Source organism: Callospermophilus lateralis, chromosome 6, assembly GCF_048772815.1.
Source record: "Callospermophilus lateralis isolate mCalLat2 chromosome 6, mCalLat2.hap1, whole genome shotgun sequence".
In the NCBI taxonomy this organism is placed as follows: Eukaryota; Metazoa; Chordata; class Mammalia; order Rodentia; family Sciuridae; genus Callospermophilus; species Callospermophilus lateralis.
This window is the reverse complement of record NC_135310.1, coordinates 94477820-94491043: the sequence shown is the minus strand read 5'-3', so window position 1 is coordinate 94491043 and position 13224 is coordinate 94477820. Positions and strand designations below refer to the sequence as shown.

At 32.8% G+C, this 13224-nt stretch overlaps 1 pseudogene; it reads left to right on the top strand.

The window, feature by feature from the left end:
• The first annotated feature begins 2873 nt into the window (after window positions 1–2873).
• LOC143402515 (syntaxin-18 pseudogene) lies at window positions 2874–3950 on the top strand (annotated as a pseudogene).
• The last annotated feature ends 9274 nt before the right edge of the window (window positions 3951–13224 follow it).

Sequence of the window (13224 nt, the reverse complement as noted above, 5' to 3'; positions counted from 1 at the left end):
GGAAATAGAAGTATAGATCTTTTAAATTGCAAAGTAATTTCTCTCAAATAAATGCATATGTATTGGTCAATATCTTGTCTAAACTAAAATTAGTATGAAAAAGGTTGTAACTATTAATAAAAAAGTGTGCAGCATTAATACAAAGCCAGAGGGAGACAGAATGGCCTACAATTCCCAGGAGAATCATTGTGAAGCCCAACAAGGAGCAGTCAAGTTTTCAGGAGATGATATTTTCACTATCAATGGAAACCTTAGATTTAGTGATTTTACATGTTAACTTTAGGGACAATTAACGTGAGTTGCATGAGTAAAAAGATAGCCCCCCAGAGAGTTCATTATTATGTGGGGCTTATCTAGCAAAGATATCATATTCTAATACTCATTTTGCATCTGGCTATACATTCTTGGGTCTTCAAACCTTGGAACTACCAATTTGTTCTCCTAGTTAATTAATGAGTTGAGTAAAATTTCACAAATGTTAACTTTTATAGTTTTGAAAGTTATACTGGTAAAAAACAAACAAACAAAACAAAACAAAACAGAAACCAAAGATAACAAAACAATTGAGTAAGATTTTTAAACGTCAAAATTAGGCTGGCTGATTTTTACATCTTCCAAACTGCTTCTGTTTTAAAAGCAACTCAATCATTTTGCTTTCTCAGAGGAGGATGAGGAATAGTTTTTTTGTTTTTGTCTTTTCTAATTGTGAATCACTTTTCTTAAGCTTGGCACAGATGACTCATGATCCATCTCAAGAATACAAAATTAAGAAGAATTGAAGAGACAAATGTGTGAATTCAAAATATTTGAAATTGGTGTGGGTTGACAAAAATGTTGGGAGGACTCAGGTAGTCAAAAACTGAAGAAAGAGTCAGATATTCTAGTGGTGGAATACTACTCCAACCCCAATGTCTCCAGGGATTTTGACTGTCAACAGACAAACAAAAAAGAAAACACAAAGCTAACAAGAAACAAAAACAAAAAGACACAGCCAGGAATTAGTTTCTTTCCTCTAGGAAAAGGTTAAAAGGGACTTAAGGGGTAGATTATCTTCTCCAACTCTGCCTTTGCAGTTGAAATTATTGAATGCTTTCCTACCAACTAAATGAATTAACAAAGAGAGAAATTTACACTTTTCTTAAGAGTAGGAATGAATTGGCATCATCCTTATAAATGGCCTCTCCAGAAAACATGCCCAATTATACTTTGCCAACAGTTTCTCCTTACTCCTCAATAACTTACCAGAACCTTTTTTAAGAACTCATCAGCAACTCATTTTAAAGTTATCATGCTGTGATTAACTGCTGTGCCACTTTCCCCCTCATAATTCATGAAAAATGCAGACTTACTACCTATTTCACCCAGTGTATGAGTTTCACAACTGATTTTATCATGGCCTCTCCTGCTGGGTTTATATATTGCCTGAGCTGGGGATGGGAACACTCACTGGCACTGTCACAGAGCAGTCCACTCAGGTTCTTCTAAGTGAATCTGTTAAAACTGTTAACAAGTAATAGCCATTAACTTTGAAGATAAACAGAGATGGAGCCCTTTTCTTTAATGTATTTAGAAATGGAAGCTGAAAAGTAAGGAGATAGAGAAGGGTTTAATTTTGTTCCCCCCTTTCTTTTTATTGTTCAGACTGCTACCTCCAACTAAAGCTCTGAAAATATAGAGAAGTGACTATTTTTCAATATGAATATCTTCATTAATTGCCGGAAAGTAAAAGAAGAGTTTTTAGATGTGCTTTGTACTTTTTCTTTTCTTTTTTTGTATTCTAAAAGAATTTTATGCCAAAGACAATCTATTTTAAAAATTCCATGACACATATACAATATATTAAGCTTTTTCTTTGTGGTCTTAGGAATTGAACCCAGGACCTACTGCAAGTTGGGCAAGTGCATAACCATTGACCTATATCCACAGAAAAGATCTTACTCAGTTGCCCAGGCTGGTCTCAAACTTGCCATCCTCCAGCCTTAGTTTTGTAAATAGTTGGGATTACAGGCATATACCATTGGCTGCTGCACCCTTTTACAATCCATTCTTGTTAAGGTTCACATGATTGTGTGTGTGTGTGTGTTTATGTGTGTGTGTGTCTGCATGTGTACTTACATAGATTTTAAATACTAACAACTTATAATGTTAGATTTCATTTTCATTATTGTACAAAAGAGAGTGTCATGTGACTTGCATGAGGTCACCCTAATACTCATGCCAGATTTGGGATTCTAATCCTGTCCAGCTACTCCAGAACCAAAACTTCTTACCTGTGCTGCACTCTATTATGTCTACCCTCTGTTCATCTGTTCATCTCTGTATGAGAGCTGAAAGAAGAAGATAGAGCATCATCTTGTTTGATCTCAGCTGAAAATGAGCATTTTAGGGAGACTCAAATTTTTCCATCTCTGCACATTTGTATGAATGACCATAAAAATACCCAAAATACTAATTTGGAGTTACAAATGGACTTTATCAAGAAGGACAATTTGCACATAAGTATTTGCAAATGGTGTCAACTCTTTTTTATCGTTTAGAAAAAAAAAAACAAAAAACACTATACTCACATACTGACAGAGAATAGTGGTAATTCTTAAATTGTATTGTTTGCTTTATTAGAATGTGAGTTACCATAGGTCAGGGAAGATGAAATATTAATATTTAGATACAGTATCAATCATCACAATATCTACATTGCCTTTGATTTGATTAAAATTTCTACAGAATAGACAGTAATCCGTGGTTGTGTGTGTGTGTGTGTATGTGTGAGTGACAGGTGGGTGAGAAAGAATTTTACTCTGGATTATATGATAGTACTATAATTAAGAAAAGAAGGTGGGCCGGCCGGTGTGGGGCCACGGGTGCGGGTCACCATGGCGGTGGACATCACCCTGCTGTTCCGGGCGAGCGTCAAGACCGTGAAGACGCGGAACAGGCGCTGGGAGTGGCGGTGGGCTGCGGGGCCGAGGGCAGCCGCGACGAGCTGTTCCCTCGGAACACAGGAAAGATTACATTAATGCTTACAGCCCTATCATGTCTGAATATGGGAGGATGAGAGATGCAGAACGTGACCAGATAGACCAGGATGCTCAGATATTCATGAGGACCTGTTCAGAAGCAATCCAGCAACTCAGAACAGAAGCCCACAAGGAGATACATTCCCAGCAAGTGAAGGAGCACAGGACTGCTGTTCTGAATTTCATTCAAGATTACTTAAAAAGAGTGTGTAAACTTTACTCAGAACAGAGAGCCATCCGAGTTAAACGAGTGGTGGATAAGAAGAGATTATCTAAGCTGGAACCTGAGCCAAGTACAAAGACAAGAGAATCCACATCCTCTGAGAAAGTTTCACAGAATCCTTCAAAAGACTCTGAAGAAACACTTGCCACTGAAGAGCATCCAGAAAAGATTTTGACCGAAGCACAACCTGAATTAGGAACCTGGGGAGATGGCAAAGGTGAAGATGAATTATCCCCAGAAGAAATACAAATGTTTGAACAAGAAAATCAGCGGTTAATTGGGGAAATGAACAACTTATTTGATGAAGTAAGGCAAATCGAAGGGAGAGTGGTTGAAATCTCCAGACTCCAAGAGATATTCACGGAAAACGTTTTGCAACAGGAAGCCGAGATTGATAGCATTCACCAGTTAGTGGTAGGAGCAACTGAAAACATCAAGGAGGGCAATGAGGACATACGAGAGGCCATTAAAAACAAGGCTGGTTTCCGCGTGTGGATCCTCTTCTTCCTGGTGATGTGCTCCTTCTCCCTCCTCTTCCGGGACTGGTACGACAGCTAGCTGCCACAGGGTCTGCGGCCTTGGCCAAGGAAGAAGTGGGCCACAGAAGAGCAGGGCCTGATACCCCATGCCTGCACACCTGCCTGCAGGAAGAGTCTCCAGGATCACCTGTTTGTAACTGAAAGCCTGCTCCATGTGGACCATGTCTGCATACAGCGTCCAGTATCCTGGCATCCTGTGGGGATGAGCCAGTTCACACCACTCCTACTCACAAAACACATGCATGGACAGTGGTTGGGTGGTACAGGTACCCTTGAGTTCTTTATTCGCACCAAGTGAAATGTAGGAAACTATTGTAATCAATTTACAGTCAATAAAGTACATGTCTACTAGAATAAAAAAAAAAAAAAAAAGAAAAAAAAAGAAAGAAAAGAAAATCCAAGCTTGATTGGATTTAAAATAGCGTTTTAAAAACTCAAATTGAAAATCCATAATCCAAAGAAGATTATAACAAATTCTTTGGCTATATTTGGTTTTATTAAACATCAGTTCTTAATTAGCATAATAAATAGAAGAAATTACTTTGCTTTTGTGAGATAAGTGGTATTCAAAGTACATTAATAGTCTAGAGATGCTACATCAGCAAAACTGGCCTTTAATTAACAAGTCTTTATGTTCATCTCCTAGTTTTAGATTTAGAGTTCTACTGGTTTTATGTACAGCTGTATATTGGCTTATTTTGTAGCTTTGCTTTGAATAGAACTTTTAGTAATTCATGCCTTTAGAATAGTGTTACTAACAAGTACAGCTTTCAGGCAAATTGATATCAATGCATAAAAGGACAGAAAATGTAAGTTTTTTTAGCTTTGCATTTGGATATAAGATAAATTCTGAGATAATTTCTGCAAATATATTATCCCAGTTCTTAGCTTCCTTTTTTATTTTAGCCATAGTACTTTTCAAAGAACAAACATTTGGGGTTTTAAAGCCAGATTTATGATTTTCTTAAAGTTTATGATTTTAGGATCATATTTTTAAAATATTTTTCAAAATTTCCAAAACATGAACATTATTAATAAATATTATTCTATAAAGTATAACAGAAGAATTTATAGTGAAGGAGGAAAGTCTGGTTGAAGCAACAAAAGTAAGCTGAAGATTTTATTATATTATGTGCTAAAGAAATTGAGTAACTTTGCATCATTGACAGGAAGACAGTATTTGAAGACACAGTTACATATACTTGTTTGTAAATGTATGAATAAACATGCACATGGGTTCATGGTACGTCTCTGTTATTTCCCATTTGAGAGTCATGGCACTTTTCAATGAGCAAGCTCAACCACTAATCTGGTCCGAAGTCAAACATTTTAAAAGTGATATTTGAGGAAATCAAATGTTTCCATTAACTTACCTGTACCTCAAACAAATCTTGCAATATGTACATGTATACAAAATGCCCATTACCCACCAAAGTAAAATTGGCAATGCCTAGCATTTGATCAATAGTAACAGATATACAAAAAAAGTAGTAAAATATGACCTATAATATAAAGAAAACCCACGTATGGAAACCAAAGAGAAACACAGATGGAAGAATCAATACTTAAAGGAATTTAAATAGTTATTAGATGTATATTCCATGAGTTCAAAAGTTACAGAAAAGATTGAACCTGTTAAGTAGAGACAAGATTTTACTGACATAGGAGAGGAAATCAGAATAAAAATTTTTAGGAAATGCTTACTCTCAGGCTTGTGAATGTGCAATGATCTTTGTATGGAGTATTTCCTTAAATGTGCCATTGCCACCAACTTTTTTATTCACAAATAAGGATATTGTATGTTGGAAATTTTTACTGAAACCAAAATAAAAGATATGACAGCAATTGCACAAAGGATAAAGTAAAAGCTTCCTAGTCCCAGTCCCAAGTCCCAATGATACATACATACATACATATATATATATATATATATATATATATATATATCCTCTTATGTTTTACTTAAAAGTTTTCAATTATCTTCCAAGAAGAAAGAGTGTTAAAAAGTGCTCTGGGTGATTATCTTCATAGCCAATGTAAATTCTAAATTTTTCTACTGTTCCACCAAGAGCAATGAACAGAGGTAGTGTGACTAGCTAGAATGGACAAAGAACTTGTCCTTGACTTTCTGGTTTTTCAAAAGGTATAGTAGCATCTATTTCTCTTGGACCCAAGTGACAGGAAGGTGTAGTGAATGCAGGACTCCCAGGGCCAAAAAAATGTTATGTGACATGGCCTCCACGTGAGGTTAATAGGACTACATACCTGAAATTCTCTGGGCAATCAGTCCCTATGAGAGATGGTTGGTACATGTAAGACCCATGGGACCTGTTAGAGACAGAACTTAGCCACCTCAAGTATATAGGTGATGAGCTTATTCATCTTCAATATAAACGGAACAACCTTGCCATGAGTACATGAGATATCTTTGGGAAAAGGAACAATGAAATACATGTGTAAAACAAGACCCTAACTACAGAAGCCATTAAAATGAAGACTAAATAAAATCTCTAATGAAACATAATATTGGAGTTTTAAGGTAGAACAATATCTTCAAAACAGAAAATACTATTTAAATATTCAAGTGCCAAAAAAGTTTTGAAATTAAATATAATATTCCATTTGTAGAGCACAGTGGTACACCTTATTGGGAAAAAAAAGTGTTATATGTATATTAAACATATTGAAATGCTTTAATTAAATATATTTTATTAATAAATGTGGGAATAAACTATTTTCAAACACCCATTGATTGGGATTCAAAACAATTTCTATATTTTATATTGGAAAGTAAAATTTTCATTTGAGGCACTATTTCCTTTGCTCTATGAAAATACTACTCTCTCAGTTATCAAATAGGTGTTCCTAGATTTTAAATGTATTGAAATAACAGATTCTCCCATCACTACATTTTGTGTATCAATTTGATGGCATCTACTTCAGCATTAATTCCAGTGAGAAATATTATAATTAAATGTTGCCTTTGAAACCTGTGTTGTTATTTTTTAGGATCTTAATGTCATATATAAAATTAATGATAAGCAATAAAACTCAAGCAATTATTTTTAAAATTCAGGAAGAAATCACAGATGGTAATTACTTTATTCCTAATCAGTTACATTTCCTACTTAAAACAATTGTTCTGCTTTTTTCACTTGTTCTTAAATGAGCCAAATTCCATCACTATGTAACAATCATTATCCCATTGTGCACATTTTAATAAGTATGGAAGTAATCCAAGGATAATAATATTATTAAATTTAAAATCTCTAATGGGTCATAAGTATTATAAAATGTTGAATAGTCTAATGTAAAAAGGCTTAAGTTATCGGGATGTAGCTAATCAGGGAACTGAGAGGAGAGTTGATGTTTTCCTTAAATTATATTATGAAAAGGCATAATATCTGAGGAATTTTCCTTAAAATGATCTTGATTTGAATAACATTTTAAACCACTACTTTATTTAGATAACAATACATGCATCTTCAGTTTGGTTTTTAGTTAAAATATTTAAATAATACTGTGAATCTTTTGATATTAAAAACGAGCAAGTATCAAGGTGATATTTACAGTGTGAAATTCAATAATTAAGACAATAATTGCAAATGAGATTGAATATTCATTTCCAATAAAATATATGAAGTAGTTAATAGGACTTTATGGAAAACATAAGTTTAGCAGGATAAAGTTATATGTAATATTTTAAAAAAATAAGTAATTATCAAAATAAAAATTTCTGACAAAAAAATAGTCTGCATTTGCCATTTGTTATGGTTGGCACTATGGCCTATTAAGTTCTAGACACTGACAATATTTAACATCTTTGGTGATTTATGGTTTTTGGTACTGGCAATAGTAACAACTTTAATACAAAGGAAAATATTTGGGGCCTGAAAAATCATGTGTCCTCATTTTTCACAAACAGGAATGTTCATTCTATCTGATTAATCAACATTTGATTCTAGAAATATATACTTCCACACATTAATTAACTCTTGCTTAAAGAATATGCCAGGGGACCCATATGAATTTGAAGGCCATTTTACTATAATAATTTATAGTATTTTGAAAATTTCATTGCTTTCACTTATAGCAGTTCAATATTTGAAATGCTGGTATTTCCACTCAGTAAGTTTGCTACATGATGCACTTCTTTTCTGTGTTTAGGTATTTTTTTTGTGTATTGGTATTTTCTGTGTTTCTTGGTATTTTTCCTCAATAGTTAGCTTAAGTGTTCATAGCAGTGTATGACGTTTTAACGTTCTATAGCAAGAGAAAGACAAGTTACACATTAATTACAAGCTAAAAATTCCAAATATCCAACAATCAGTGCCATAAAATTTCTCCATGTTGTTTCATGAATTGATAACTCATTTCTTATAAGCTCTAAATAGCCCCTTGTCCTGACATACCAAAGTTTATTTGATCCTAAGGGTATTTTGGGGTTTTCCAGAGTTCAGTAATTATAAATAAAGCTGTTAGAGTCATTCATGTGCAGGTTTTTAGGTAAATACCAAAAAGTATAATTGTTGGAGCATTTTGTAAGAGTATGTTTAGCATTGGTAGAAATGGATTAAATGTTTTCCAAGGTAATTGGACAATTCTGCCTTTCTACCAGCAGTGCATGAGACATGAGAGTTTTTGTTCCTCTACATCCTCACCAGCACTTGCTTTGGTCAATATATTAGATTTGGGGCATTTGAATATGTGTATAGTGGCATCTCATTGTTATGTCAATTTTCAACTCCCTAATGATCACTAATGTTGAACATCATTCATCTATTTATGAAAATATGTTTTATATTTTTTCCCACCTGTATGTTTTCTACAGTGATGTTTTTTCTCACATTTTTGGCCCATTTTAAAATCCATTGTTTATTTTCTCACTGTTAAGTTTTAATGGTCTTTTATATATTTTAGGTTGAAGTCCTTATTATATGTGTCTTTGAAAATATTTTCTTCCAATATCCCTTTTATTCTCATTCTCTTTATATCATCTTTCATATATCACAAGTTTTAATTTTAAAGAAGTCCAGCTTATAAATTATTTCTTATAGATACTACCTTTCACATTGCATCTAAAAAGTCATACCTGAGGTCAAATAGATTTTATCATGTTTTCTTCTTGGAATTTTATATGTTTTCATATTACTTTTTTGTCTATAAGCCAAATCTTATTAATTTTTGTCAAGGATTAAATATCTGGATTTATTTTATCATGTAGATGTCTGGTTATTCTAAAACTATTTGCTTAGAGACTATCTTTGCTCCTTTATCAAAGACTGTTCTAGTATTTTTCTAATTCTAGGCACTCAATTATTTTCCATTAACCAATTTGAGTCTACTTTTACCAATATAGCACTGCCTCATTATCACAGTTTTAGGGTTACCCCTGAAGTTTGAGAGTATCATTTCTTTAACATTTATTCTCCCTTCAATATTGAGATGGCTAATCTTGGTCTCTTCCCTTTCTATATAAATTTAGTATCAGTTTGTCAACATCAATAAAATACATTCTGGCATTTTGACAGGTATTTCGTCAAGTTGGAAAGACATAACTTGACAATATTCACCCTTCCTGTCCATGAACTCAAAATATTTCTCCATTATGTACTTTGATTTCTTTCATTAATCTTTTGTAGATTTTTCCAAATGGAATATATATACACTTTGTTAAATATATCGATGTATGTCACTTTTGCAGTGCCAATAAAATTGCTACTATTTTATATTGAAGTACACTGAATTAAATTTCAATTGATACTTTCTTAAGGGAGAAAAAATTTAACTTTTGTATATTCACCTTATATCCTCCAACTTTGCTATAATTATTTATTATAATATGCATTTTTAAAAGAACATACAGTTTTATTTCTTCTTCCTTGCATGAATACCTTTTATTTCTTATTCTTATTTTATTATGTTGGCAAGGACATGCAATACAATGTTAAAAAGTAGCAGTGAGAGGGGACATCCTTGTCTTGTTCCAGATGTTCTCAGGAAAGCTTCTAGTTTCTCAACATCAAATGGAATAGTAATTCTAGCTATGTTTAAATATTCTTTTGCAGATTCTTAAAAATCAAGTTAAAGAAGGTTCACCATTTGCTAGAAAATTTATTTCATGAATGGGTGTTGGATTTTCTAAAATGATATTTTCCTCTGTCTACTCATAGGATCATGTAATTTTCATCATTATTCTGTTAATATAATGTATGACATGAAGTGATTTTCAAACCATGATACAGCTATGCGTAGTAAGGATAAGTTCCATTTAGCTGGGGTGTATAATTGTTTTTATTCATTATTTGATTGAATTTGATAAATTTTGAGGACACGTGCACGTATGTGTATGTGAGATGTTGTTCTGCACCATTTGTCTGATTTGGTTATGAGGTAGTATTTCATGACATGAGTTATCATGTATTCCCTCTGTTTTTATCTTTTGAAAAAGATTGTAAACAACTGGTACAATTTCTTCCTTTAACATTTGGTTAAATTCATTGACCTATCTATTTTGGTCTGGTAGTTTCTGTTTTAGAAGTTTATAAATTATTGATTTAATAAATATATATTATATATGTAAACATGTATATATGTCTATATATGTGTATATATATATATATATATATATATATATATATATATATATATATATATTCATGTGTATGGGTGTGTGTTTGCCTATTTAGACTTATGTTACCTCCTATATAATTTTCTATTTCTTGATCTATTTCAAAGAGCTCTAAGTTTGGCAGAAATGGAGTTGTTCACATGACTACATTAACAACCTTATAATTTCCCTGGAAATTATAGTAATGTCCCTTCTTTAATTTCTTATATTAGTAATCTGCATTTTCACTTTTGTTTTCTTAGTTATCTTGGTGAGAAGCTAATAGATGTTGTTGATCTTTTCAAAGAACCACCTTTTGTTTATTTTTGGTTTTGTTTTTCTCTTGATCTTTCTTTATTCAATTTTTTTGATTTATTTAATTTTCTTTTTTCCCTGATATAGTGAATTTAATTAACTCATGTTTCTAGTTTCCTAAGGTATAATCATATATTATTGATTTTAAATATTTCTTTTAAAATATATATTTAATGCTATAAATTTCTCTCTAATCACTTTGTTCAATGTATCTCAGAAATTTTGATAGGTTGTAGGTTGATTATCACTTAAGTAAAAATATTTTTTAAACTTCATTTGTAATTTCTTTTTAGATCCATGTGTTATTTATAAAAGTGTGTTATTTTTTTCTTCAAGCATTTTGGAATTTTTCAATTATAATTCTGCTATTAATTTATAGTTTAATTCCACTGTGGTCCCAGAGCAAACATTGTATAATTTATATTCTTTTCAATTTGTTATAATGGGTTTAATGGTCCAGAATGTGGTCTTTTTTAGAAACTCTTTCGAGTTTGAAGAGATGAATAATCTTCTATTGTAGAATGTCATTGTTTATAGATTTCAATTATAACCACTTTATTTTGGTGTTTTTAAATGAAACCATGTCCTTAATTATTGTATACCCAATAACTCAGTTTGCAACAATGGAATATTAAAGCCTCTAACTCTAATAGCTTCTGGAGATTCCAGTCCAACCCTGGGTAGCCACATGGCTCTGACCCCTAGTGTGTGTGTGTGTGTGTGTGTGTGTGTGTGTGTGTGTGTGTATATATATGTATATATATATATATATATATATATATATATATATATAAAATGAGAATTACACAACATAACAACATAAATGGAGTCTTGTTTTTATAATTTCTCTATAGTATTTTTTAATTGTTATGATTAGATCATTGATATATTAATATCTACCAAATATGTTGTTATTTTCTATAGTGTGTCTTTCATCTTTTCTTAAATTTTTGTCTTTCCTCTTGGGGTTTTGTTTTTGGGACTGGGGTCTCTGATAACTTCATGATTGTGGCATGTGTGGTGGCTAGGAAGTTTCTGTGCAAACACAGAGAATGCTTGTCTTCTAGGAATTTTCTGTGTAAAGACACAGAATGCCTGACTGCTGGGAAACATCTTGCAAAGACACAGGATGCCTGGCTGCTGTAGTAATGTCCTTCATGAGGAGGCTCTGTGTTAAGAGTCTTATCAGTCTCAACCTTGATCTTAGTCACACATCTCCTGGAAAAAAGGAGCCCTCTTGTTAGAAAACCACAGTGTTTCCTGAACCTAAACCTGTGCACATAACAGTAACTTTAAACAAAGGGCTTTCTTGAGAGCAACACAAAGCTCCTAACATTGCACATTGCAACTTAATTTGTAACTGAGGAATAAGCTGCATAATGTTGCTAAGTCTGTAACCTGCCTAATGATACAATAAACAATAGGTATTCATAATGTCAATGACCTAAGTAACTTATTGATATAAATAAAAGTGGCAGCATAGCCATTCTGCCATTCTGCCATCTTTCCTGCCTCTGAATCTTTTCTCTGTGTCTCTTTTTATTTTCCTTACACTTCCATATTTTTTCTCCTTTTTGAAAATTTATCAGAGCATTTTATGATTTACTTTTTATCTTCCCCATCTATTCATGAGGCTGAGGTAGGACAGTGCAAATTTGAAGCCAGTCTGGACCACTTAGAAATATTCTGTCCCAAAATAAAATAAAACAGGCTGGAGATATTCACTTCCCAGAGTACCCTTGGGCTCAATCTCCAGGAACACACACACACACACACACACACACACACACACACACACAAATACACACACACAGAGAGAGCAACAAAGAGACTAATAATATATAGAGTAGTAAATGTAAATATTATTTTTGTTTAAATTATAGTCCATTTCAGTTTACTTCAAAAGGATTTTAAAAATGGAACTGAAGAGTAATAGGAAAATGGTAGAATTTGCCAATAGTCTCTATATTGTATTATTTGAAGTAATTGCTAATGATCAAAAAATGGTTTTCACTATGATATTATTTGAATATTATTATGTTGGACATGAAATAACTGGTACAATTAACTTTTTTGAAAAGAAAATGTTATGTTAATGCTTTTGGAGATTCCAGTCCAACACTGGGTGGCCACATGACTCTAACCCCTACTAAGGGTCCAGGATAAAAGTGGTGGGGAGCATGTGGCAGAATAAACATTAAAAGACAAAAAAATGTGACTAGGGTCCCCAAATCTCCTTCAAAGGTATCTATTTCCATGAACTAATAACCTACAATTAGGCTTCACCTTTTAAAAATCCACATCACCTCTTAATAACACCATCCTGAAGACCGAATCTGGTGATGTGTTACATATATTTGGGGGACACTTAAGAAATATTCAATACCCAGATCATAGCAGTTTGAGTTCTGCACAAAATTTAAGACTAAATGAGACTCATCTATCCAACATGAAGTAACACATAATTGGATACAAATTTAGCCTTGATTTCATTGTACAATATATAGCTACTAATTTATA